Source organism: Pristiophorus japonicus, unplaced genomic scaffold (genome assembly GCF_044704955.1).
Source record: "Pristiophorus japonicus isolate sPriJap1 unplaced genomic scaffold, sPriJap1.hap1 HAP1_SCAFFOLD_45, whole genome shotgun sequence".
Classification (NCBI taxonomy): domain Eukaryota; kingdom Metazoa; phylum Chordata; class Chondrichthyes; family Pristiophoridae; genus Pristiophorus; species Pristiophorus japonicus.
The window spans coordinates 3762654-3787256 of NW_027254352.1; the positions used below are offsets into that span (position 1 = coordinate 3762654).

Consider the following 24603-nt stretch of genomic DNA (forward strand, 5'->3'; position numbering starts at 1 on the left):
TTCTGTCGCCTGGAGATGTGCAAAAGACTGCAGTTCAGGACAAAAACACTAAATGAAATGTTCACCCGGCACCGAGAGTGAAAAATCCCGAGAAAAGGACAGAATGAAATAGATTTCAGTGGATGCCTACCCGCACGTGATGCTGCGGATGCGCGGACATATCTTTGGTGTTCTCCAAAAAAATGCCATTTGCTACGAACAGTTTTACCTGGCGCGAAAGTGGTGAGACTTTGGAAGGAGCAAACAGGAAAGACTGTGTTGGTCTGCTTGTTGGCAAGCAAATGTGTAGCAGCTTCCCTGGTGGTTTAGTGGTTCGGTTTCGGCGATTTCACCGCTGCGGCCCGGGTTCGATTTCCGGTCAGGGAACATTGTATGTTCGGCCGTTTGACCTGCAAGGCTGTTCCTGAACAAATTCACAGCTCACTGCATTCTTGCTGCCCCTAACATCAGCAGCGCATCATTCGTTGTAGCGATACAGCACACACTTCTGTGCCTTCCGTTTCAAAGTCAGCAGTAAATGAGGAGATCTCGCTCAACTAGTGCTGATTGACACCGTAAATGTTGCCAATCATGGCAAACTTTAGCCTTCCGTGTACATTTTTGCGGCACATCACTCTAGCTTACCATCTGTCAATGCATTGCCAGTGTGGAAATATTCAGCATTTTAAACTTAGCAACGTCTGCAAGACTGGAATCAGTGAATGCCTGGGCCATGGCCACTGATAACTTATCCCGAGCATTCATTTGGCCTGGGCCCCTCCTATATTGCACATTGGCTCACTGTGTGTCTATGTTTTGCGTTCACAGGCAATTTACAAGCTCTGAATTTCCCAGCAGTGAATTCATGGAGTGATTGATCTAACCGATATTCAACATCAGTATTGTTAAGTCTCTCCTTTATTCGCGACACTTATCTCTCTTCAGCATAGCACTGCTATGGACTGAACCTGTTAGAATTTCACCTTGCCTCGGGGTCAGTGCGGCTATGTGGGACTTCGACCGGTCTCCCTTTCACAGCCCATCAGTGTCGAGAAAAGAACGGGATATTTTACTGACATTTTATGTTCTCAAACAGTTATAAACTCTCCAGTATATTTCCCTGTGTCTTCAAGACGGTGAGATCGAGCCTGTTGTGCAAGCTTTGTTTCTTTATGAACACTTCAGCAGAACATTAAATCAACATGTGGAATTGAATTGCTGATTGACACTGTAAATTTGCCAACATTTAACTGCAGTGTGAGAACAATCACCGTTATAATTAGGCTTCCATTACGTTCTTGCACGACATCACCCTAAGTAACCTAGTTGATCACAGCACAGATATCAGTTAATTCATTGCCAGTGCGAAAAAATACACATTTTGAACTTAGCAACGTGTACAAGACCATTGCCTGGATCGTGGGCACTGATAACGGAACATGAGCATTAAGATTTTCGTTATCATTATACTTTACATTGACACAACCTGAGCTCTGAGATGTGTTTGGGACCCATTGCCCCGAAACGAGGACAGAGTGGGTGGGGCAATTCCTTCCGGGGTCAGGTTTTCTTTCAAAAAGGTGTGAGAAAACTTTGCTTCGTTCACTGTCAGACCGAAATAGTTCAGTTGGGAAAAGTTTGACTGAAGATCCAGATTGTTCATGGCTCAATCCCGTGTTTCAGCAATTTTTGGTTATTTCGCGTTCCCTTCATTCTAAGGGTAGTGGCTGATTTTATATCGGGACAGTGGGCTGTTCAGCGGTTGCGTGATAATAATTTCCAACATGAATTTTTTTTAGATTAAGCTGTTACGTTCTGTTACGTTCTATTTACACTCTGCGCAGTGTTGTAGATGAACAGTGAACAATGTTTAAGCGATGTGATGCGTTCAATGTTTATGCAGTAAATCTGTCATCCAGTGTGATTTGGAAACACAATCCCCGCAGAGTGAGCTTTCACGCAATGTTAACACAACTTGTGGCCGGTTAGCTCAGTTGGTTAGAGCGTGGTGCTAATAACGCCAAGGTCGCGGGTTCGATCCCCGTACGGGCCATTCCAGTGTTTTTCATAATTTTTATTCGGTTTTTAGTCACGTTGAAAATCAAATCTTTATAATGAAACAAATCCACACAGAATCCCAAGGGTTGGGAATTATTTGGAATAACAGTCATTGCTACTTGCCGACGGGGTTGAGAGGCACATCTTTCTGTTTATTTCTGTTTCTTGGTTTGCTGATAAACGATGAACCGGAGGCCTGTTCCCGTAAATGCTCAAAAGTAGGAACAGACAGCCAGAACGGTTCTGTCGCCTGGAGATGTGCAAAAGACTGCAGTTCAGGACAAAAACACTAAATGAAATGTTCACCCGGCACCGAGAGTGAAAAATCCCGAGAAAAGGACAGAATGAAATAGATTTCAGTGGATGCCTACCCGCACGTGATGCTGCGGATGCGCGGACATATCTTTGGTGTTCTCCAAAAAAATGCCATTTGCTACGAACAGTTTTACCTGGCGCGAAAGTGGTGAGACTTTGGAAGGAGCAAACAGGAAAGACTGTGTTGGTCTGCTTGTTGGCAAGCAAATGTGTAGCAGCTTCCCTGGTGGTTTCGTGGTTAGGTTTTGGCGATTTCACCGCTGCGGCCCGGGTTCGATTCCCGGTCAAGGAACATTGTATTTTCGGCCGTTTGACCTGCAAGGCTGTTCCTGAACAAATTCACAGCTCACTGCACTCTTGCTGCCCCAACCATCAGCAGCGCATCATTCGTTGTAGTGATACAGCACACACTTCTGTGCCTTCCGTTTCAAAGTCAGCAGTAAATGAGGAGATCTCGCTCATATAGTGCTGATTGACACCGTAAATGTTGCCAATCATGGCTAACTTTAGCCTTCCGTGTACATTTTTGCGGCACATCACTCTAGCTTACCATCTGTCAATGCATTGCCAGTGTGGAAATATTCAGCATTTTAAACTTAGCAACGTCTGCAAGACTGGAATCAGTGAATGCCTGGGCCATGGCCACTGATAACTTATCCCGTGCATTCATTTGGCCTGGGCCCCTCCTATATTGCACATTGGCTCACTGTGTGTCTATGTTTAGCGTTCACAGGCAATTTACAAGCTCTGAATTTCCCAGCAGTGAATTCATGGAGTGATTGATCTAACCGATATTCAACATCAGTATTGTTAAGTCTCTCCTTTATTCGCGACACTTATCTCTCTTCAGCATAGCACTGCTATGGACTGAACCTGTTAGAATTTCACCTTGCCTCGGGGTCAGTGCGGCTATGTGGGACTTCGGCCGGTCTCCCTTTCACAGCCCATCAGTGTCGAGAAAAGAACGGGATATTTTACTGACATTTTATGTTCTCAAACAGTTATAAACTCTCCAGTATATTTCACTGTGTCTTCAAGACGGTGAGATCGAGACTGTTGTGCAAGCTTTGTTTCTTTATGAACACTTCAGCAGAACATTAAATCAACATGTGGAATTGAATTGCTGATTGACACTGTAAATTTGCCAACATTTAACTGCAGTGTGAGAACAATCACCGTTATAATTAGGCTTCCATTACGTTCTTGCACGACATCACCCTAAGTAACCTAGTTGATCACAGCACAGATATCAGTTAATTCATTGCCAGTGCGAAAAAATACACATTTTGAACTTAGCAACGTGTACAAGACCATTGCCTGGATCGTGGGCACTGATAACGGAACATGAGCATTAAGATTTTCGTTATCATTATACTTTACATTGACACAACCTGAGCTCTGAGATGTGTTTGGGACCCATTGCCCCGAAACGAGGACAGAGTGGGTGGGGCAATTCCTTCCGGGGTCAGGTTTTCTTTCAAAAAGGTGTGAGAAAACTTTGCTTCGTTCACTGTCAGACCGAAATAGTTCAGTTGGGAAAAGTTTGACTGAAGATCCAGATTGTTCATGGCTCAATCCCGTGTTTCAGCAATTTTTGGTTATTTCGCGTTCCCTTCATTCTAAGGGTAGTGGCTGATTTTATATCGGGACAGTGGGCTGTTCAGCGGTTGCGTGATAATAATTTCCAACATGAATTTTTTTTAGATTAAGCTGTTACGTTCTGTTACGTTCTATTTACACTCTGCGCAGTGTTGTAGATGAACAGTGAACAATGTTTAAGCGATGTGATGCGTTCAATGTTTATGCAGTAAATCTGTCATCCAGTGTGAGTTGGAAACACAATCCCCGCAGAGTGAGCTTTCACGCAATGTTAACACAACTTGTGGCCGGTTAGCTCAGTTGGTTAGAGCGTGGTGCTAATAACGCCAAGGTCGCGGGTTCGATCCCCGTACGGGCCATTCCAGTGTTTTTCATAATTTTTATTCGGTTTTTAGTCACGTTGAAAATCAAATCTTTATAATGAAACAAATCCACACAGAATCCCAAGGGTTGGGAATTATTTGGAATAACAGTCATTGCTACTTGCCGACGGGGTTGAGAGGCACATCTTTCTGTTTATTTCTGTTTCTTGGTTTGCTGATAAACGATGAACCGGAGGCCTGTTCCCGTAAATGCTCAAAAGTAGGAACAGACAGCCAGAACGGTTCTGTCGCCTGGAGATGTGCAAAAGACTGCAGTTCAGGACAAAAACACTAAATGAAATGTTCACCCGGCACCGAGAGTGAAAAATCCCGAGAAAAGGACAGAATGAAATAGATTTCAGTGGATGCCTACCCGCACGTGATGCTGCGGATGCGCGGACATATCTTTGGTGTTCTCCAAAAAAATGCCATTTGCTACGAACAGTTTTACCTGGCGCGAAAGTGGTGAGACTTTGGAAGGAGCAAACAGGAAAGACTGTGTTGGTCTGCTTGTTGGCAAGCAAATGTGTAGCAGCTTCCCTGGTGGTTTAGTGGTTCGGTTTCGGCGATTTCACCGCTGCGGCCCGGGTTCGATTTCCGGTCAGGGAACATTGTATATTCGGCCGTTTGACCTGCAAGGCTGTTCCTGAACAAATTCACAGCTCACTGCATTCTTGCTGCCCCTAACATCAGCAGCGCATCATTCGTTGTAGCGATACAGCACACACTTCTGTGCCTTCCGTTTCAAAGTCAGCAGTAAATGAGGAGATCTCGCTCAACTAGTGCTGATTGACACCGTAAATGTTGCCAATCATGGCAAACTTTAGCCTTCCGTGTACATTTTTGCGGCACATCACTCTAGCTTACCATCTGTCAATGCATTCCCAGTGTGGAAATATTCAGCATTTTAAACTTAGCAACGTCTGCAAGACTGGAATCAGTGAATGCCTGGGCCATGGCCACTGATAACTTATCCCGAGCATTCATTTGGCCTGGGCCACTCCTATATTGCACATTGGCTCACTGTGTGTCTATGTTTTGCGTTCACAGGCAATTTACAAGCTCTGAATTTCCCAGCAGTGAATTCATGGAGTGATTGATCTAACCGATATTCAACATCAGTATTGTTAAGTCTCTCCTTTATTCGCGACACTTATCTCTCTTCAGCATAGCACTGCTATGGACTGAACCTGTTAGAATTTCACCTTGCCTCGGGGTCAGTGCGGCTATGTGGGACTTCGACCGGTCTCCCTTTCACAGCCCATCAGTGTCGAGAAAAGAACGGGATATTTTACTGACATTTTATGTTCTCAAACAGTTATAAACTCTCCAGTATATTTCCCTGTGTCTTCAAGACGGTGAGATCGAGCCTGTTGTGCAAGCTTTGTTTCTTTATGAACACTTCAGCAGAACATTAAATCAACATGTGGAATTGAATTGCTGATTGACACTGTAAATTTGCCAACATTTAACTGCAGTGTGAGAACAATCACCGTTATAATTAGGCTTCCATTACGTTCTTGCACGACATCACCCTAAGTAACCTAGTTGATCACAGCATAGATATCAGTTAATTCATTGCCAGTGCGAAAAAATACACATTTTGAACTTAGCAACGTGTACAAGACCATTGCCTGGATCGTGGGCACTGATAACGGAACATGAGCATTAAGATTTTCGGTATCATTATACTTTACATTGACACAACCTGAGCTCTGAGATGTGTTTGGGACCCATTGCCCCGAAACGAGGACAGAGTGGGTGGGGCAATTCCTTCCGGGGTCAGGTTTTCTTTCAAAAAGGTGTGAGAAAACTTTGCTTCGTTCACTGTCAGACCGAAATAGTTCAGTTGGGAAAAGTTTGACTGAAGATCCAGATTGTTCATGGCTCAATCCCGTGTTTCAGCAATTTTTGGTTATTTCGCGTTCGCTTCATTCTAAGGGTAGTGGCTGATTTTATATCGGGACAGTGGGCTGTTCAGCGGTTGCGTGATAATAATTTCCAACATGAATTTTTTTTAGATTAAGCTGTTACGTTCTGTTACGTTCTATTTACACTCTGCGCAGTGTTGTAGATGAACAGTGAACAATGTTTAAGCGATGTGATGCGTTCAATGTTTATGCAGTAAATCTGTCATCCAGTGTGAGTTAAAACACAATCCCCGCAGAGTGAGCTTTCACGCAATGTTAACACAACTTGTGGCCGGTTAGCTCAGTTGGTTAGAGCGTGGTGCTAATAACGCCAAGGTCGCGGGTTCGATCCCCGTACGGGCCATTCCAGTGTTTTACATAATTTTTATTCGGTTTTTAGTCACGTTGAAAATCAAATCTTTATAATGAAACAAATCCACACAGAATCCCAAGGGTTGGGAATTATTTGGAATAACAGTCATTGCTACTTGCCGACGGGGTTGAGAGGCACATCTTTCTGTTTATTTCTGTTTCTTGGTTTGCTGATAAACGATGAACCGGAGGCCTGTTCCCGTAAATGCTCAAAAGTAGGAACAGACAGCCAGATCGGTTCTGTCGCCTGGAGATGTGCAAAAGACTGCAGTTCAGGACAAAAACACTAAATGAAATGTTCACCCGGCACCGAGAGTGAAAAATCCCGAGAAAAGGACAGAATGAAATAGATTTCAGTGGATGCCTACCCGCACGTGATGCTGCGGATGCGCGGACATATCTTTGGTGTTCTCCACAAAAAATGCCATTTGCTACGAACAGTTTTACCTGCCGCGAAAGTGGTGAGACTTTGGAAGGAGCAAGCAGGAAAGACTGTGTTGGTCTGCTTGTTGGCAAGCAAATGTGTAGCAGCTTCCCTGGTGGTTTCGTGGTTAGGTTTTGGCGATTTCACCGCTGCGGCCCGGGTTCGATTCACGGTCAAGGAACATTGTATTTTCGGCCGTTTGACCTGCAAGGCTGTTCCTGAACAAATTCACAGCTCACTGCACTCTTGCTGCCCCAACCATCAGCAGCGCATCATTCGTTGTAGTGATACAGCACACACTTCTGTGCCTTCCGTTTCAAAGTCAGCAGTAAATGAGGAGATCTCGCTCATATAGTGCTGATTGACACCGTAAATGTTGCCAATCATGGCTAACTTTAGCCTTCCGTGTACATTTTTGCGGCACATCACTCTAGCTTACCATCTGTCAATGCATTGCCAGTGTGGAAATATTCAGCATTTTAAACTTAGCAACGTCTGCAAGACTGGAATCAGTGAATGCCTGGGCCATGGCCACTGATAACTTATCCCGTGCATTCATTTGGCCTGGGCCCCTCCTATATTGCACATTGGCTCACTGTGTGTCTATGTTTAGCGTTCACAGGCAATTTACAAGCTCTGAATTTCCCAGCAGTGAATTCATGGAGTGATTGATCTAACCGATATTCAACATCAGTATTGTTAAGTCTCTCCTTTATTCGCGACACTTATCTCTCTTCAGCATAGCACTGCTATGGACTGAACCTGTTAGAATTTCACCTTGCCTCGGGGTCAGTGCGGCTATGTGGGACTTCGGCCGGTCTCCCTTTCACAGCCCATCAGTGTCGAGAAAAGAACGGGATATTTTACTGACATTTTATGTTCTCAAACAGTTATAAACTCTCCAGTATATTTCACTGTGTCTTCAAGACGGTGAGATCGAGACTGTTGTGCAAGCTTTGTTTCTTTATGAACACTTCAGCAGAACATTAAATCAACATGTGGAATTGAATTGCTAATTGACACTGTAAATTTGCCAACATTTAACTGCAGTATGAGAACAATCACCGTTATAATTAGGCTTCCATTACGTTCTTGCACGACATCACCCTAAGTAACCTAGTTGATCACAGCACAGATATCAGTTAATTCATTGCCAGTGCGAAAAAATACACATTTTGAACTTAGCAACGTGTACAAGACCATTGCCTGGATCGTGGGCACTGATAACGGAACATGAGCATTAAGATTTTCGGTATCATTATACTTTACATTGACACAACCTGAGCTCTGAGATGTGTTTGGGACCCATTGCCCCGAAACGAGGACAGAGTGGGTGGGACAATTCCTTCCGGGGTCAGGTTTTCTTTCAAAAAGGTGTGAGAAAACTTTGCTTCGTTCACTTTCAGACCGAAATAGTTCAGTTGGGAAGGCGTTTGACTGAAGATCCAGATGGTTCATGGCTCAATCCCGTGTTTCAGCAATTTTTGGTTATTTCGCGTTCCCTTCATTCTAAGGGTAGTGGCTGATTTTATATCGGGACAGTGGGCTGTTCAGCGGTTGCGTGATAATAATTTTCAACATGAATTGTTTTTAGATTAAGCTGTTACGTTCTGTTACGTTCTATTTACACTCTGCGCAGTGTTGTAGATGAACAGTGAACAATGTTTAAGCGATGTGATGCGTTCAATGTTTATGCAGTAAATCTGTCATCCAGTGTGAGTTGGAAACACAATCCCCGCAGAGTGAGCTTTCACGCAACGTTAACGCAACTTGTGGCCGGTTAGCTCAGTTGGTTAGAGCGTGGTGCTAATAACGCCAAGGTCGCGGGTTCGATCCCCGTACGGGCCATTCCAGTGTTTTTCATAATTTTTATTCGGTTTTTAGTCACGTTGAAAATCAAATCTTTATAATGAAACAAATCCACACAGAATCCCAAGGGTTGTGAATTATTTGGAATAACAGTCATTGCTACTTGCCGACGGGGTTGAGAGGCACATCTTTCTGTTTATTTCTGTTTCTTGGTTTGCTGATAAACGATGAACCGGAGGCCTGTTCCCGTAAATGCTCAAAAGTAGGAACAGACAGCCAGAACGGTTCTGTCGCCTGGAGATGGGCAAAAGACTGCAGTTCAGGACAAAAACACTAAATGAAATGTTCACCCGGCACCGAGAGTGAAAAATCCCGAGAAAAGGGCAGAATGAAATAGATTTCAGTGGATGCCTACCCGCACGTGATGCTGCGGATGCGCGGACATATCTTTGGTGTTCTCCACAAAAAATGCCATTTGCTCCGAACAGTTTTACCTGGCGCGAAAGTGGTGAGACTTTGGAAGGAGCAAGCAGAAAAGACTGTGTTGGTCTGCTTGTTGGCAAGCAAATGTGTAGCAGCTTCCCTGGTGGTTTAGTGGTTAGGTTTTGGCGCTTTCACCGCTGCGGCCCGGGTTCGATTCCCGGTCAGGGAACATTGTATTTTCGGCCGTTTGACCTGCAAGGCTGTTCCTGAACAAATTCACAGCTCCCTGCACTCTTGCTGCCCCAACCATCAGCAGCGCATCATTCGTTGTAGTGATGCAGCACACACTTCTGTGCCTTCCGTTTCAAAGTCAGCAGCAAATGAGGAGATCTCGCTCAACTAGTGCTGATTGACACCGTAAATGTTGCCAATCATGGCTAACTTTAGCCTTCCGTGTACATTTTTGCGGCACATCACTCCAGCTTACCATCTGTCAATGCATTGCCAGTGTGGAAATATTCAGCATTTTAAACTTAGCAACGTCTGCAAGACTGGAATCAGTGAATGCCTGGGCCATGGCCACTGATAACTTATCCCGTGCATTCATTTGTCCTGGGCCCCTGCTATATTGCACATTGGCTCACTGTGTGTCGATGTTTAGCGTTCACAGGCAATTTACAAGCTCTGAATTTCCCAGCAGTGAATTCATGGAGTGATTGATCTAACCGATATTCAACATCAGTATTGTTAAGTCTCTCCTTTATTCGCGACACTTATCTCTCTTCAGCATAGCACTGCTATGGACTGAACCTGTTAGAATTTCACCTTGCCTCGGGGTCAGTGCGGCTATGTGGGACTTCGACCGGTCTCCCTTTCAGAGCCCATCAGTGTCGAGAAAAGAACGGGATATTTTACTGACATTTTATGTTCTCAAACAGTTATAAACTCTCCAGTATATTTCACTGTGTCTTCAAGACGGTGAGATCGAGCCTGTTGTGCAAGCTTTGTTTCTTTATGAACACTTCAGCAGAACATTAAATCAACATGTGGAATTGAATTGCTGATTGACACTGTAAATTTGCCAACATTTAACTGCAGTGTGAGAACAATCACCATTATAATTAGGCTTCCATTACGTTCTTGCACGACATCACCCTAAGTAACCTAGTTGATCACAGCACAGATATCAGTTAATTCATTGCCAGTGCGAAAAAATACACATTTTGAACTTAGCAACGTGTACAAGACCATTGCCTGGATCGTGGGCACTGATAACGGAACATGAGCATTAAGATTTTCGGTATCATTATACTTTACATTGACACAACCTGAGCTCTGAGATGAGTTTGGGACCCATTGCCCCGAAACGAGGACAGAGTGGGTGGGGCAATTCCTTCCGGGGTCAGGTTTTCTTTCAAAAAGGTGTGAGAAAACTTTGCTTCGTTCACTGTCAGACCGAAATAGTTCAGTTGGGAAGGCGTTTGACTGAAGATCCAGATGGTTCATGGCTCAATCCCGTGTTTCAGCAATTTTTGGTTATTTCGCGTTCCCTTCATTCTAAGGGTAGTGGCTGATTTTATATCGGGACAGTGGGCTGTTCAGCGGTTGCGTGATAATAATTTTCAACATGAATTGTTTTTAGATTAAGCTGTTACGTTCTGTTACGTTCTATTTACACTCTGCGCAGTGTTGTAGATGAACAGTGAACAATGTTTAAGCGATGTGATGCGTTCAATGTTTATGCAGTAAATCTGTCATCCAGTGTGAGTTGGAAACACAATCCCCGCAGAGTGAGCTTTCACGCAACGTTAACACAACTTGTGGCCGGTTAGCTCAGTTGGTTAGAGCGTGGTGCTAATAACGCCAAGGTCGCGGGTTCGATCCCCGTACGGGCCATTCCAGTGTTTTTCATAATTTTTATTCGGTTTTTAGTCACGTTGAAAATCAAATCTTTATAATGAAACAAATCCACACAGAATCCCAAGGGTTGGGAATTATTTGGAATAACAGTCATTGCTACTTGCCGACGGGGTTGAGAGGCACATCTTTCTGTTTATTTCTGTTTCTTGGTTTGCTGATAAACGATGAACGGGAGGCCTGTTCCCGTAAATGCTCAAAAGTAGGAACAGACAGCCAGAACGGTTCTGTCGCCTGGAGATGGGCAAAAGACTGCAGTTCAGGACAAAAACACTAAATGAAATGTTCACCCGGCACCGAGAGTGAAAAATCCCGAGAAAAGAACAGAATGAAATAGATTTCAGTGGATGCCTACCCGCACGTGATGCTGCGGATGCGCGGACATATCTTTGGTGTTCTCCACAAAAAATGCCATTTGCTACGAACAGTTTTACCTGGCGCGAAAGTGGTGAGACTTTGGAAGGAGCAAGCAGGAAAGACTGTGTTGGTCTGCTTGTTGGCAAGCAAATGTGTAGCAGCTTCCCTGGTGGTTTCGTGGTTAGGTTTCGGCGATTTCACCGCTGCGGCCCGGGTTCGATTCCCGGTCAGGGAACATTGTATTTTCGGCCGTTTGACCTGCAAGGCTGTTCCTGAACAAATTCACAGCTCCCTGCACTCTTGCTGCCCCAACCATCAGCAGCGCATCATTCGTTGTAGTGATGCAGCACACACTTCTGTGCCTTCCGTTTCAAAGTCAGCAGCAAATGAGGAGATCTCGCTCAACTAGTGCTGATTGACACCGTAAATGTTGCCAATCATGGCTAACTTTAGCCTTCCGTGTACATTTTTGCGGCACATCACTCCAGCTTACCATCTGTCAATGCATTGCAAGTGTGGAAATATTCAGCATTTTAAACTTAGCAACGTCTGCAAGACTGGAATCAGTGAATGCCTGGGCCATGGCCACTGATAACTTATCCCGAGCATTCATTTGGCCTGGGCCCCTCCTATATTGCACATTGGCTCACTGTGTGTCTATGTTTAGCGTTCACAGGCAATTTACAAGCTCTGAATTTCCCAGCAGTGAATTCATGGAGTGATTGATCTAACCGATATTCAACATCAGTATTGTTAAGTCTCTCCTTTATTCGCGACACTTATCTCTCTTCAGCCTAGCACTGCTATGGACTGAACCTGTTAGAATTTCACCTTGCCTCGGGGTCAGTGCGGCTATGTGGGACTTCGACCGGTCTCCCTTTCAGAGCCCATCAGTGTCGAGAAAAGAACGGGATATTTTACTGACATTTTATGTTCTCAAACAGTTATAAACTCTCCAGTATATTTCCCTGTGTCTTCAAGACGGTGAGATCGAGCCTGTTGTGCAAGCTTTGTTTCTTTATGAACACTTCAGCAGAACATTAAATCAACATGTGGAATTGAATTGCTGATTGACACTGTAAATTTGCCAACATTTAACTGCAGTGTGAGAACAATCACCATTATAATTAGGCTTCCATTACGTTCTTGCACGACATCACCCTAAGTAACCTAGTTGATCACAGCACAGATATCAGTTAATTCATTGCCAGTGCGAAAAAATACACATTTTGAACTTAGCAACGTGTACAAGACCGTTGCCTGGATCGTGGGCACTGATAACGGAACATGAGCATTAAGATTTTCGGTATCATTATAATTTACATTGACACAACCTGAGCTCTGAGATGTGTTTGGGACCCATTGCCCCGAAACGAGGACAGAGTGGGTGGGGCAATTCCTTCCGGGGTCAGGTTTTCTTTCAAAAAGGTGTGAGAAAACTTTGCTTCGTTCACTGTCAGACCGAAATAGTTCAGTTGGGAAGGCGTTTGACTGAAGATCCAGATGGTTCATGGCTCAATCCCGTGTTTCAGCCATTTTTGGTTATTTCGCGTTCCCTTCATTCTAAGGGTAGTGGCTGATTTTATATCGGGACAGTGGGCTGTTCAGCGGTTGCGTGATAATAATTTTCAACATGAATTGTTTTTAGATTAAGCTGTTACGTTCTGTTACGTTCTATTTACACTCTGCGCAGTGTTGTAGATGAACAGTGAACAATGTTTAAGCGATGTGATGCGTTCAATGTTTATGCAGTAAATCTGTCATCCAGTGTGATTTGGAAACACAATCCCCGCAGAGTGAGCTTTCACGCAACGTTAACACAACTTGTGGCCGGTTAGCTCAGTTGGTTAGAGCGTGGTGCTAATAACGCCAAGGTCGCGGGTTCGATCCCCGTACGGGCCATTCCAGTGTTTTTCATAATTTTTATTCGGTTTTTAGTCACGTTGAAAATCAAATCTTTATAATGAAACAAATCCACACAGAATCCCAAGGGTTGGGAATTATTTGGAATAACAGTCATTGCTACTTGCCGACGGGGTTGAGAGGCACATCTTTCTGTTTATTTCTGTTTCTTGGTTTGGTGATAAACGATGAACCGGAGGCCTGTTCCCGTAAATGCTCAAAAGTAGGAACAGACAGCCAGAACGGTTCTGTCGCCTGGAGATGGGCAAAAGACTGCAGTTCAGGACAAAAACACTAAATGAAATGTTCACCCGGCACCGAGAGTGAAAAATCCCGAGAAAAGGACAGAATGAAATAGATTTCAGTGGATGCCTACCCGCACGTGATGCTGCGGATGCGCGGACATATCTTTGGTGTTCTCCACAAAAAATGCCATTTGCTCCGAACAGTTTTACCTGGCGCGAAAGTGGTGAGACTTTGGAAGGAGCAAGCAGGAAAGACTGTGTTGGTCTGCTTGTTGGCAAGCAAATGTGTAGCAGCTTCCCTGGTGGTTTCGTGGTTAGGTTTCGGCGATTTCACAGCTGCGGCCCGGGTTCGATTCCCGGTCAGGGAACATTGTATTTTCGGCCGTTTGACCTGCAAGGCTGTTCCTGAACAAATTCACAGCTCACTGCACTCTTGCTGCCCCAACCATCAGCAGCGCATCATTCGTTGTAGTGATACAGCACACACCTCTGTGCCTTCCGTTTCAAAGTCAGCAGTAAATGAGGAGATCTCGCTCAACTAGTGCTGATTGACACCGTAAATGTTGCCAATCATGGCTAACTTTAGCCTTCCGTGTACATTTTTGCGGCACATCACTCTAGCTTACCATCTGTCAATGCATTGCCAGTGTGGAAATATTCAGCATTTTAAACTTAGCAACGTCTGCAAGACTGGAATCAGTGAATGCCTGGGCCATGGCCACTGATAACTTATCCCGTGCATTCATTTGTCCTGGGCCCCTCCTATATTGCACATTGGCTCACTGTGTGTCTATGTTTAGCGTTCACAGGCAATTTACAAGCTCAGAATTTCCCAGCAGTGAATTCATGGAGTGATTGATCTAACCGATATTCAACATCAGTATTGTTAAGTCTCTCCTTTATTCGCGACACTTATCTCTCTTCAGCATAGCACTGCTATGGACTGAACCTGTTAGAATTTCACCTTGCCTCGGGGTCAGTGCGGCTATGTGGGACTTCGACCGGTCTCCCTTTCAGAGCCCATCAGTGTCGAGAAAAGAACGGGATATTTTACTGACATTTTATGTTCTCAAACAGTTATAAACTCTCCAGTATATTTCACTGTGTCTTCAAGACGGTGAGATCGAGCCTGTTGTGCAAGCTTTGTTTCTTTATGAACACTTCAGCAGAACATTAAATCAACATGTGGAATTGAATTGCTGATTGACACTCTAAATTTGCCAACATTTAACTGCAGTGTGAGAACAATCACCATTCTAATTAGGCTTGCATTAAGTTCTTGCACGACATCACCCTAAGTAACCTAGTTGATCACAGCACAGATATCAGTTAATTCATTGCCAGTGCGAAAAAATACACATTTTGAACTTAGCAACGTGTACAAGACCATTGCCTGGATCGTGGGCACTGATAACGGAACATGAGCATTAAGATTTTCGGTATCATTATCCTTTACATTGAAACAACCTGAGCTCTGAGATGTGTTTGGGACCCATTGCCCCGAAACGAGGACAGAGTGGGTGGGGCAATTCCTTCCGGGGTCAGGTTTTCTTTCAAAAAGGTGTGAGAAAACTTTGCTTCGTTCACTGTCAGACCGAAATAGTTCAGTTGGGAAAAGTTTGGCTGAAGATCCAGATTGTTCATGGCTCAATCCCGTGTTTCAGCAATTTTTGGTTATTTCGCGTTCCCTTCATTCTAAGGGTAGTGGCTGATTTTATATCGGGACAGTGGGCTGTTCAGCGGTTGCGTGATAATAATTTTCAACATGAATTTTTTTTAGATTAAGCTGTTACGTTCTGTTACGTTCTATTTACACTCTGCGCAGTGTTGTAGATGAACAGTGAACAATGTTTAAGCGATGTGATGCGTTCAATGTTTATGCAGTAAATCTGTCATCCAGTGTGAGTTGGAAACACAATCCCCGCAGAGTGAGCTTTCACGCAACGTTAACACAACTTGTGGACGGTTAGCTCAGTTGGTTAGAGCGTGGTGCTAATAACGCCAAGGTCGCGGGTTCGATCCCCGTACGGGCCATTCCAGTGTTTTTCATAATTTTTATTCGGTTTTTAGTCACGTTGAAAATCAAATCTTTATAATGAAACAAATCCACACAGAATCCCAAGGGTTGGGAATTATTTGGAATAACAGTCATTGCTACTTGCCGACGGGGTTGAGAGGCACATCTTTCTGTTTATTTCTGTTTCTTGGTTTGGTGATAAACGATGAACCGGAGGCCTGTTCCCGTAAATGCTCAAAAGTAGGAACAGACAGCCAGAACGGTTCTGTCGCCTGGAGATGGGCAAAAGACTGCAGTTCAGGACAAAAACACTAAATGAAATGTTCACCCGGCACCGAGAGTGAAAAATCCCGAGAAAAGGACAGAATGAAATAGATTTCAGTGGATGCCTACCCGCACGTGATGCTGCGGATGCGCGGACATATCTTTGGTGTTCTCCACAAAAAATGCCATTTGCTCCGAACAGTTTTACCTGGCGCGAAAGTGGTGAGACTTTGGAAGGAGCAAGCAGGAAAGACTGTGTTGGTCTGCTTGTTGGCAAGCAAATGTGTAGCAGCTTCCCTGGTGGTTTCGTGGTTAGGTTTCGGCGATTTCACAGCTGCGGCCCGGGTTCGATTCCCGGTCAGGGAACATTGTATTTTCGGCCGTTTGACCTGCAAGGCTGTTCCTGAACAAATTCACAGCTCACTGCACTCTTGCTGCCCCAACCATCAGCAGCGCATCATTCGTTGTAGTGATACAGCACACACTTCTGTGCCTTCCGTTTCAAAGTCAGCAGTAAATGAGGAGATCTCGCTCAACTAGTGCTGATTGACACCGTAAATGTTGCCAATCATGGCTAACTTTAGCCTTCCGTGTACATTTTTGCGGCACATCACTCTAGCTTACCATCTGTCAATGCATTGCCAGTGTGGAAATATTCAGCATTTTAAACTTAGCAACGTCTGCAAGACTGGAATCAGTGAATGCCTGGGCCATGGCCACTGATAACTTATCCCGTGCATTCATTTGTCCTGGGCCCCTCCTATATTGCACATTGGCTCACTGTATGTCGATGTTTAGCGTTCACAGGCAATTTACAAGCTCTGAATTTCCCAGCAGTGAATTCATGGAGTGATTGATCTAACCGATATTCAACATCAGTATTGTTAAGTCTCTCCTTTATTCGCGACACTTATCTCTCTTCAGCATAGCACTGCTCTGGACTGAACCTGTTAGAATTTCACCTTGCCTCGGGGTCAGTGCGGCTATGTGGGACTTCGACCGGTCTCCCTTTCAGAGCCCATCAGTGTCGAGAAAAGAACGGGATATTTTACTGACATTTTATGTTCTCAAACAGTTATAAACTCTCCAGTATATTTCACTGTGTCTTCAAGACGGTGAGATCGAGCCTGTTGTGCAAGCTTTGTTTCTTTATGAACACTTCAGCAGAACATTAAATCAACATGTGGAATTGAATTGCTGATTGACACTGTAAATTTGCCAACATTTAACTGCAGTGTGAGAACAATCACCGTTATAATTAGGCTTCCATTACGTTCTTGCACGACATCACCCGAAGTAACCTAGTTGATCACAGCACAGATATCAGTTAATTCATTGCCAGTGCGAAAAAATACACATTTTGAACTTAGCAACGTGTACAAGACCATTGCCTGGATCGTGGGCACTGATAACGGAACATGAGCATTAAGATTTTCGGTATCATTATCCTTTACATTGAAACAACCTGAGCTCTGAGATGTGTTTGGGACCCATTGCCCCGAAACGAGGACAGAGTGGGTGGGGCAATTCCTTCCGGGGTCAGGTTTTCTTTCAAAAAGGTGTGAGAAAACTTTGCTTCGTTCACTGTCAGACCGAAATAGTTCAGTTGGGAAAAGATTGGCTGAAGATCCAGATTGTTCATGGCTCAATCCCGTGTTTCAGCAATTTTTGGTTATTTCGCGTTCCCTTCATTCTAAGGGTAGTGGCTGATTTTATATCGGGACAGTGGGCTGTTCAGCGGTTGCGTGATAATAATTTTCAACATGAATTTTTTTTAGATTAAGCTGTTACGTTCTGTTACGTTCTATTTACACTCTGCGCAGTGTTGTAGATGAACAGTGAACAATGTTTAAGCGATGTGATGCGTTCAATGTTTATGCAGTAAATCTGTCATCCAGTGTGAGTTGGAAACACAATCCCCGCAGAGTGAGCTTTCACGCAACGTTAACACAACTTGTGGCCGGTTAGCTCAGTTGGTTAGAGCGTGGTGCTAATAACGCCAAGGTCGCGGGTTCGATCCCCGTACGGGCCATTCCAGTGTTTTTCATAATTTTTATTCGGTTTTTAGTCACGTTGAAAATCAAATCTTTATAATGAAACAAATCCACACAGAATCCCAAGGGTTGGGAATTATTTGGAATAACAGTCATTGCTACTTGCCGACGGGGTTGAGAGGCACATCTTTCTGTTTATTTCTGTTTCTTGGTTTGGTGATAAACGATGAACCGGAGGCCTGTTCCCGTAAATGCTCAAAAGTAGGAACAGACAGCCAGAACGGTTCTGTCGCCTGGAGATGGGCAAAAGACTGCAGTTCAGGACAAAAACACTAAATGAAATGTTCACCCGGCACCGAGAGTGAAAAATCCCGAGAAAAGGACAGAATGAAATAGATTTCAGTGGATGCCTACCCGCACGTGATGCTGCGGATGCGCGGACATATCTTTGGTGTTCTCCACAAAAAATGCCATTTGCTCCGAACAGTTTTACCTGGCGCGAAAGTGGTGAGACTTTGGAAGGAGCAAGCAGGAAAGACTGTGTTGGTCTGCTTGTTGGCAAGCAAATGTGTACCAGCTTCCCTGGTGGTTTCGTGGTTAGGTTTCGGCGATTTCACAGCTGCGGCCCGGGTTCGATTCCCGGTCAGGGAACATTGTATTTTCGGCCGTTTGACCTGCAAGGCTGTTCCTGAACAAATTCACAGCTCACTGCACTCTTGCTGCCCCAACCATCAGCAGCGCATCATTCGTTGTAGTGATACAGCACACACTTCTGTGCCTTCCGTTTCAAAGTCAGCAGTAAATGAGGAGATCTCGCTCAACTAGTGCTGATTGACACCGTAAATGTTGCCAATCATGGCTAACTTTAGCCTTCCGTGTACATTTTTGCGGCACATCACTCTAGCTTACCATCTGTCAATGCATTGCCAGTGTGGAAATATTCAGCATTTTAAACTTAGCAACGTCTGCAAGACTGGAATCAGTGAATGCCTGGGCCATGGCCACTGATAACTTATCCCGTGCATTCATTTGGCCTGGGCCCCTCCTATATTGCACATTGGCTCACTGTGTGTCTATGTTTAGCGTTCACAGGCAATTTACAAGCTCTGAATTTCCCAGCAGTGAATTCATGGAGTGATTGATCTAACCGATATTCAACATCAGTATTGTTAAGTCTCTCCTTTATTCGCGACACTTATCTCTCTTCAGCATAGCACTGCTCTGGACTGAACCTGTTAGAATTTCACCTTGCCTCGGGGTCAGTGCGGCTATGTGGGACTTCGGCCGGTCTCCCTTTCACAGCCCATCAGTGTCGAGAAAAGAACGGGATATTTTACTGACATTTTATGTTCTCAAACAGTTATAAACTCTCCAGTATATTTCACTGTGTCTTCAAGACGGTGAGATCGAGCCTGTTGTGCAAGCTTTGTTTCTTTATGAACACTTCAGCAGAACATTAAATCAACATGTGGAATTGAATTGCTGATTGACACTGTAAATTTGCCAACATTTAACTGCAGTGTGAGAACAATCACCGTTATAATTAGGCTTCCATTACGTTCTTGCACGACATCACCCGAAGTAACCTAGTTGATCACAGCACAGATATCAGTTAATTCATTGCCAGTGCGAAAAAATACACATTTTGAACTTAGCAACGTGTACAAGACCATTGCCTGGATCGTGGGCACTGATAACGGAACATGAGCATTAAGATTTTCGGTATCATTATACTTTACATTGACACAACCTGAGCTCTGAGATGTGTTTGGGACCCATTGCCCCGAAACGAGGACAGAGTGGGTGGGGCAATTCCTTCCGGGGTCAGGTTTTCTTTCAAAAAGGTGTGAGAAAACTTTGCTTCGTTCACTGTCAGACCGAAATAGTTCAGTTGGGAAGGCGTTTGACTGAAGATCCAGATGGTTCATGGCTCAATCCCGTGTTTCAGCAATTTTTGGTTATTTCGCGTTCCCTTCATTCTAAGGGTAGTGGCTGATTTTATATCGGGACAGTGGGCTGTTCAGCGGTTGCGTGATAATAATTTTCAACATGAATTGTTTTTAGATTAACCTGTTACGTTCTGTTACGTTCTATTTACACTCTGCGCAGTGTTGTAGATGAACAGTGAACAATGTTTAAGCGATGTGATGCGTTCAATGTTTATGCAGTAAATCTGTCATCCAGTGTGAGTTGGAAACACAATCCCCGCAGAGTGAGCTTTCACGCAACGTTAACGCAACTTGTGGCCGGTTAGCTCAGTTGGTTAGAGCGTGGTGCTAATAACGCCAAGGTCGCGGGTTCGATCCCCGTACGGGCCATTCCAGTGTTTTTCATAATTTTTATTCGGTTTTTAGTCACGTTGAAAATCAAATCTTTATAATGAAACAAATCCACACAGAATCCCAAGGGTTGGGAATTATTTGGAATAACAGTCATTGCTACTTGCCGACGGGGTTGAGAGGCACATCTTTCTGTTTATTTCTGTTTCTTGGTTTGCTGATAAACGATGAACCGGAGGCCTGTTCCCGTAAATGCTCAAAAGTAGGAACAGACAGCCAGAACGGTTCTGTCGCCTGGAGATGGGCAAAAGACTGCAGTTCAGGACAAAAACACTAAATGAAATGTTCACCCGGCACCGAGAGTGAAAAATCCCGAGAAAAGGGCAGAATGAAATAGATTTCAGTGGATGCCTACCCGCACGTGATGCTGCGGATGCGCGGACATATCTTTGGTGTTCTCCACAAAAAATGCCATTTGCTCCGAACAGTTTTACCTGGCGCGAAAGTGGTGAGACTTTGGAAGGAGCAAGCAGGAAAGACTGTGTTGGTCTGCTTGTTGGCAAGCAAATGTGTAGCAGCTTCCCTGGTGGTTTCGTGGTTAGGTTTCGGCGATTTCACAGCTGCGGCCCGGGTTCGATTCCCGGTCAGGGAACATTGTATTTTCGGCCGTTTGACCTGCAAGGCTGTTCCTGAACAAATTCACAGCTCACTGCACTCTTGCTGCCCCAACCATCAGCAGCGCATCATTCGTTGTAGTGATACAGCACACACTTCTGTGCCTTCCGTTTCAAAGTCAGCAGTAAATGAGGAGATCTCGCTCAACTAGTGCTGATTGACACCGTAAATGTTGCCAATCATGGCTAACTTTAGCCTTCCGTGTACATTTTTGCGGCACATCACTCTAGCTTACCATCTGTCAATGCATTGCCAGTGTGGAAATATTCAGCATTTTAAACTTAGCAACGTCTGCAAGACTGGAATCAGTGAATGCCTGGGCCATGGCCACTGATAACTTATCCCGTGCATTCATTTGGCCTGGGCCCCTCCTATATTGCACATTGGCTCACTGTGTGTCTATGTTTAGCGTTCACAGGCAATTTACAAGCTCTGAATTTCCCAGCAGTGAATTCATGGAGTGATTGATCTAACCGATATTCAACATCAGTATTGTTAAGTCTCTCCTTTATTCGCGACACTTATCTCTCTTCAGCATAGCACTGCTATGGACTGAACCTGTTAGAATTTCACCTTGCCTCGGGGTCAGTGCGGCTATGTGGGACTTCGGCCGGTCTCCCTTTCACAGCCCATCAGTGTCGAGAAAAGAACGGGATATTTTACTGACATTTTATGTTCTCAAACAGTTATAAACTCTCCAGTATATTTCACTGTGTCTTCAAGACGGTGAGATCGAGCCTGTTGTGCAAGCTTTGTTTCTTTATGAACACTTCAGCAGAACATTAAATCAACATGTGGAATTGAATTGCTGATTGACACTGTAAATTTGCCAACATTTAACTGCAGTGTGAGAACAATCACCGTTATAATTAGGCTTCCATTACGTTCTTGCACGACATCACCCGAAGTAACCTAGTTGATCACAGCACAGATATCAGTTAATTCATTGCCAGTGCGAAAAAATACACATTTTGAACTTAGCAACGTGTACAAGACCATTGCCTGGATCGTGGGCACTGATAACGGAACATGAGCATTAAGAATTTCGGTATCATTATACTTTACATTGACACAACCTGAGCTCTGAGATGTGTTTGGGACCCATTGCCCCGAAACGAGGACAGAGTGGGTGGGGCAATTCCTTCCGGGGTCAGGTTTTCTTTCAAAAAGGTGTGAGAAAACTTTGCTTCGTTCACTGTCAGACCGAAATAGTTCAGTTGGGAAAAGTTTGACTGAAGATCCAGATTGTTCATGGCTCAATCCCGTGTTTCAGCAATTTTTGGTTATTTCGCGTTCCCTTCATTCTAAGGGTAGTGGCTGATTTTATATCGGGACAGTGGGCTATTCAGCGGTTGCGTGATAATAATTTTCAACATGAATTGTTATTAGATTAAGCTGTTACGTTCTGTTACGTTCTATTTACACTCTGCGCAGTGTTGTAGATGAACAGTGAACAATGTTTAAGCGATGTGATGCGTTCAATGTTTATGCAGTAAATCTGTCATCCAGTGTGAGTTGGAAACACAATCCCCGCAGAGTGAGCTTTCACGCAACGTTAACGCAACTTGTGGCCGGTTAGCTCAGTTGGTTAGAGCGTGGTGCTAATAACGCCAAGGTCGCGGGTTCGATCCCCGTACGGGCCATTCCAGTGTTTTTCATAATTTTTATTCGGTTTTTAGTCACGTTGAAAATCAAATCTTTATAATGAAACAAATCCACACAGAATCCCAAGGGTTGGGAATTATTTGGAATAACAGTCATTGCTACTTGCCGACGGGGTTGAGAGGCACATCTTTCTGTTTATTTCTGTTTCTTGGTTTGCTGATAAACGATGAACCGGAGGCCTGTTCCCGTAAATGCTCAAAAGTAGGAACAGACAGCCAGAACGGTTCTGTCGCTTGGAGATGGGCAAAAGACTGCAGTTCAGGACAAAAACACTAAATGAAATGTTCACCCGGCACCGAGAGTGAAAAATCCCGAGAAAAGGGCAGAATGAAATAGATTTCAGTGGATGCCTACCCGCACGTGATGCTGCGGATGCGCGGACATATCTTTGGTGTTCTCCACAAAAAATGCCATTTGCTCCGAACAGTTTTACCTGGCGCGAAAGTGGTGAGACTTTGGAAGGAGCAAGCAGGAAAGACTGTGTTGGTCTGCTTGTTGGCAAGCAAATGTGTAGCAGCTTCCCTGGTGGTTTAGTGGTTAGGTTTCGGCGATTTCACAGCTGCGGCCCGGGTTCGATTCCCGGTCAGGGAACATTGTATTTTCGGCCGTTTGACCTGCAAGGCTGTTCCTGAACAAATTCACAGCTCACTGCACTCTTGCTGCCCCAACCATCAGCAGCGCATCATTCGTTGTAGTGATACAGCACACACTTCTGTGCCTTCCGTTTCAAAGTCAGCAGTAAATGAGGAGATCTCGCTCAACTAGTGCTGATTGACACCGTAAATGTTGCCAATCATGGCTAACTTTAGCCTTCCGTGTACATTTTTGCGGCACATCACTCTAGCTTACCATCTGTCAATGCATTGCCAGTGTGGAAATATTCAGCATTTTAAACTTAGCAACGTCTGCAAGACTGGAATCAGTGAATGCCTGGGCCATGGCCACTGATAACTTATCCCGTGCATTCATTTGGCCTGGGCCCCTCCTATATTGCACATTGGCTCACTGTGTGTCTATGTTTAGCGTTCACAGGCAATTTACAAGCTCTGAATTTCCCAGCAGTGAATTCATGGAGTGATTGATCTAACCGATATTCAACATCAGTATTGTTAAGTCTCTCCTTTATTCGCGACACTTATCTCTCTTCAGCATAGCACTGCTATGGACTGAACCTGTTAGAATTTCACCTTGCCTCGGGGTCAGTGCGGCTATGTGGGACTTCGGCCGGTCTCCCTTTCACAGCCCATCAGTGTCGAGAAAAGAACGGGATATTTTACTGACATTTTATGTTCTCAAACAGTTATAAACTCTCCAGTATATTTCACTGTGTCTTCAAGACGGTGAGATCGAGCCTGTTGTGCAAGCTTTGTTTCTTTATGAACACTTCAGCAGAACATTAAATCAACATGTGGAATTGAATTGCTGATTGACACTGTAAATTTGCCAACATTTAACTGCAGTGTGAGAACAATCACCGTTATAATTAGGCTTCCATTACGTTCTTGCACGACATCACCCGAAGTAACCTAGTTGATCACAGCACAGATATCAGTTAATTCATTGCCAGTGCGAAAAAATACACATTTTGAACTTAGCAACGTGTACAAGACCATTGCCTGGATCGTGGGCACTGATAACGGAACATGAGCATTAAGAATTTCGGTATCATTATACTTTACATTGACACAACCTGAGCTCTGAGATGTGTTTGGGACCCATTGCCCCGAAACGAGGACAGAGTGGGTGGGGCAATTCCTTCCGGGGTCAGGTTTTCTTTCAAAAAGGTGTGAGAAAACTTTGCTTCGTTCACTGTCAGACCGAAATAGTTCAGTTGGGAAAAGTTTGACTGAAGATCCAGATTGTTCATGGCTCAATCCCGTGTTTCAGCAATTTTTGGTTATTTCGCGTTCCCTTCATTCTAAGGGTAGTGGCTGATTTTATATCGGGACAGTGGGCTATTCAGCGGTTGCGTGATAATAATTTTCAACATGAATTGTTATTAGATTAAGCTGTTACGTTCTGTTACGTTCTATTTAC

The 24603-nt window shown here is 44.4% G+C and overlaps 10 non-coding genes across 10 annotated transcripts; all 10 read left to right on the top strand.

Annotated features, from left to right (window-relative positions):
- The first annotated feature begins 1958 nt into the window (after positions 1–1958).
- Positions 1959–2032, top strand: trnai-aau (transfer RNA isoleucine (anticodon AAU)). Its single transcript has one exon. It is a non-coding gene; the product is annotated as a tRNA-Ile (tRNA).
- Positions 2033–4236: 2204 nt separating this feature from the next.
- On the top strand, positions 4237–4310 carry trnai-aau (transfer RNA isoleucine (anticodon AAU)). The gene has a single exon. It is a non-coding gene; the product is annotated as a tRNA-Ile (tRNA).
- Positions 4311–6513: 2203 nt separating this feature from the next.
- Positions 6514–6587, top strand: trnai-aau (transfer RNA isoleucine (anticodon AAU)). Its single transcript has one exon. It is a non-coding gene; the product is annotated as a tRNA-Ile (tRNA).
- A 2206-nt stretch (positions 6588–8793) lies between these two features.
- trnai-aau (transfer RNA isoleucine (anticodon AAU)) lies at positions 8794–8867 on the top strand. The gene has a single exon. It is a non-coding gene; the product is annotated as a tRNA-Ile (tRNA).
- A 2206-nt stretch (positions 8868–11073) lies between these two features.
- On the top strand, positions 11074–11147 carry trnai-aau (transfer RNA isoleucine (anticodon AAU)). Its single transcript has one exon. It is a non-coding gene; the product is annotated as a tRNA-Ile (tRNA).
- Positions 11148–13353: 2206 nt separating this feature from the next.
- trnai-aau (transfer RNA isoleucine (anticodon AAU)) lies at positions 13354–13427 on the top strand. The gene has a single exon. It is a non-coding gene; the product is annotated as a tRNA-Ile (tRNA).
- A 2205-nt stretch (positions 13428–15632) lies between these two features.
- trnai-aau (transfer RNA isoleucine (anticodon AAU)) lies at positions 15633–15706 on the top strand. Its single transcript has one exon. It is a non-coding gene; the product is annotated as a tRNA-Ile (tRNA).
- Positions 15707–17911: 2205 nt separating this feature from the next.
- Positions 17912–17985, top strand: trnai-aau (transfer RNA isoleucine (anticodon AAU)). Its single transcript has one exon. It is a non-coding gene; the product is annotated as a tRNA-Ile (tRNA).
- A 2206-nt stretch (positions 17986–20191) lies between these two features.
- trnai-aau (transfer RNA isoleucine (anticodon AAU)) lies at positions 20192–20265 on the top strand. Its single transcript has one exon. It is a non-coding gene; the product is annotated as a tRNA-Ile (tRNA).
- A 2205-nt stretch (positions 20266–22470) lies between these two features.
- On the top strand, positions 22471–22544 carry trnai-aau (transfer RNA isoleucine (anticodon AAU)). Its single transcript has one exon. It is a non-coding gene; the product is annotated as a tRNA-Ile (tRNA).
- Positions 22545–24603: the final 2059 nt, after the last annotated feature.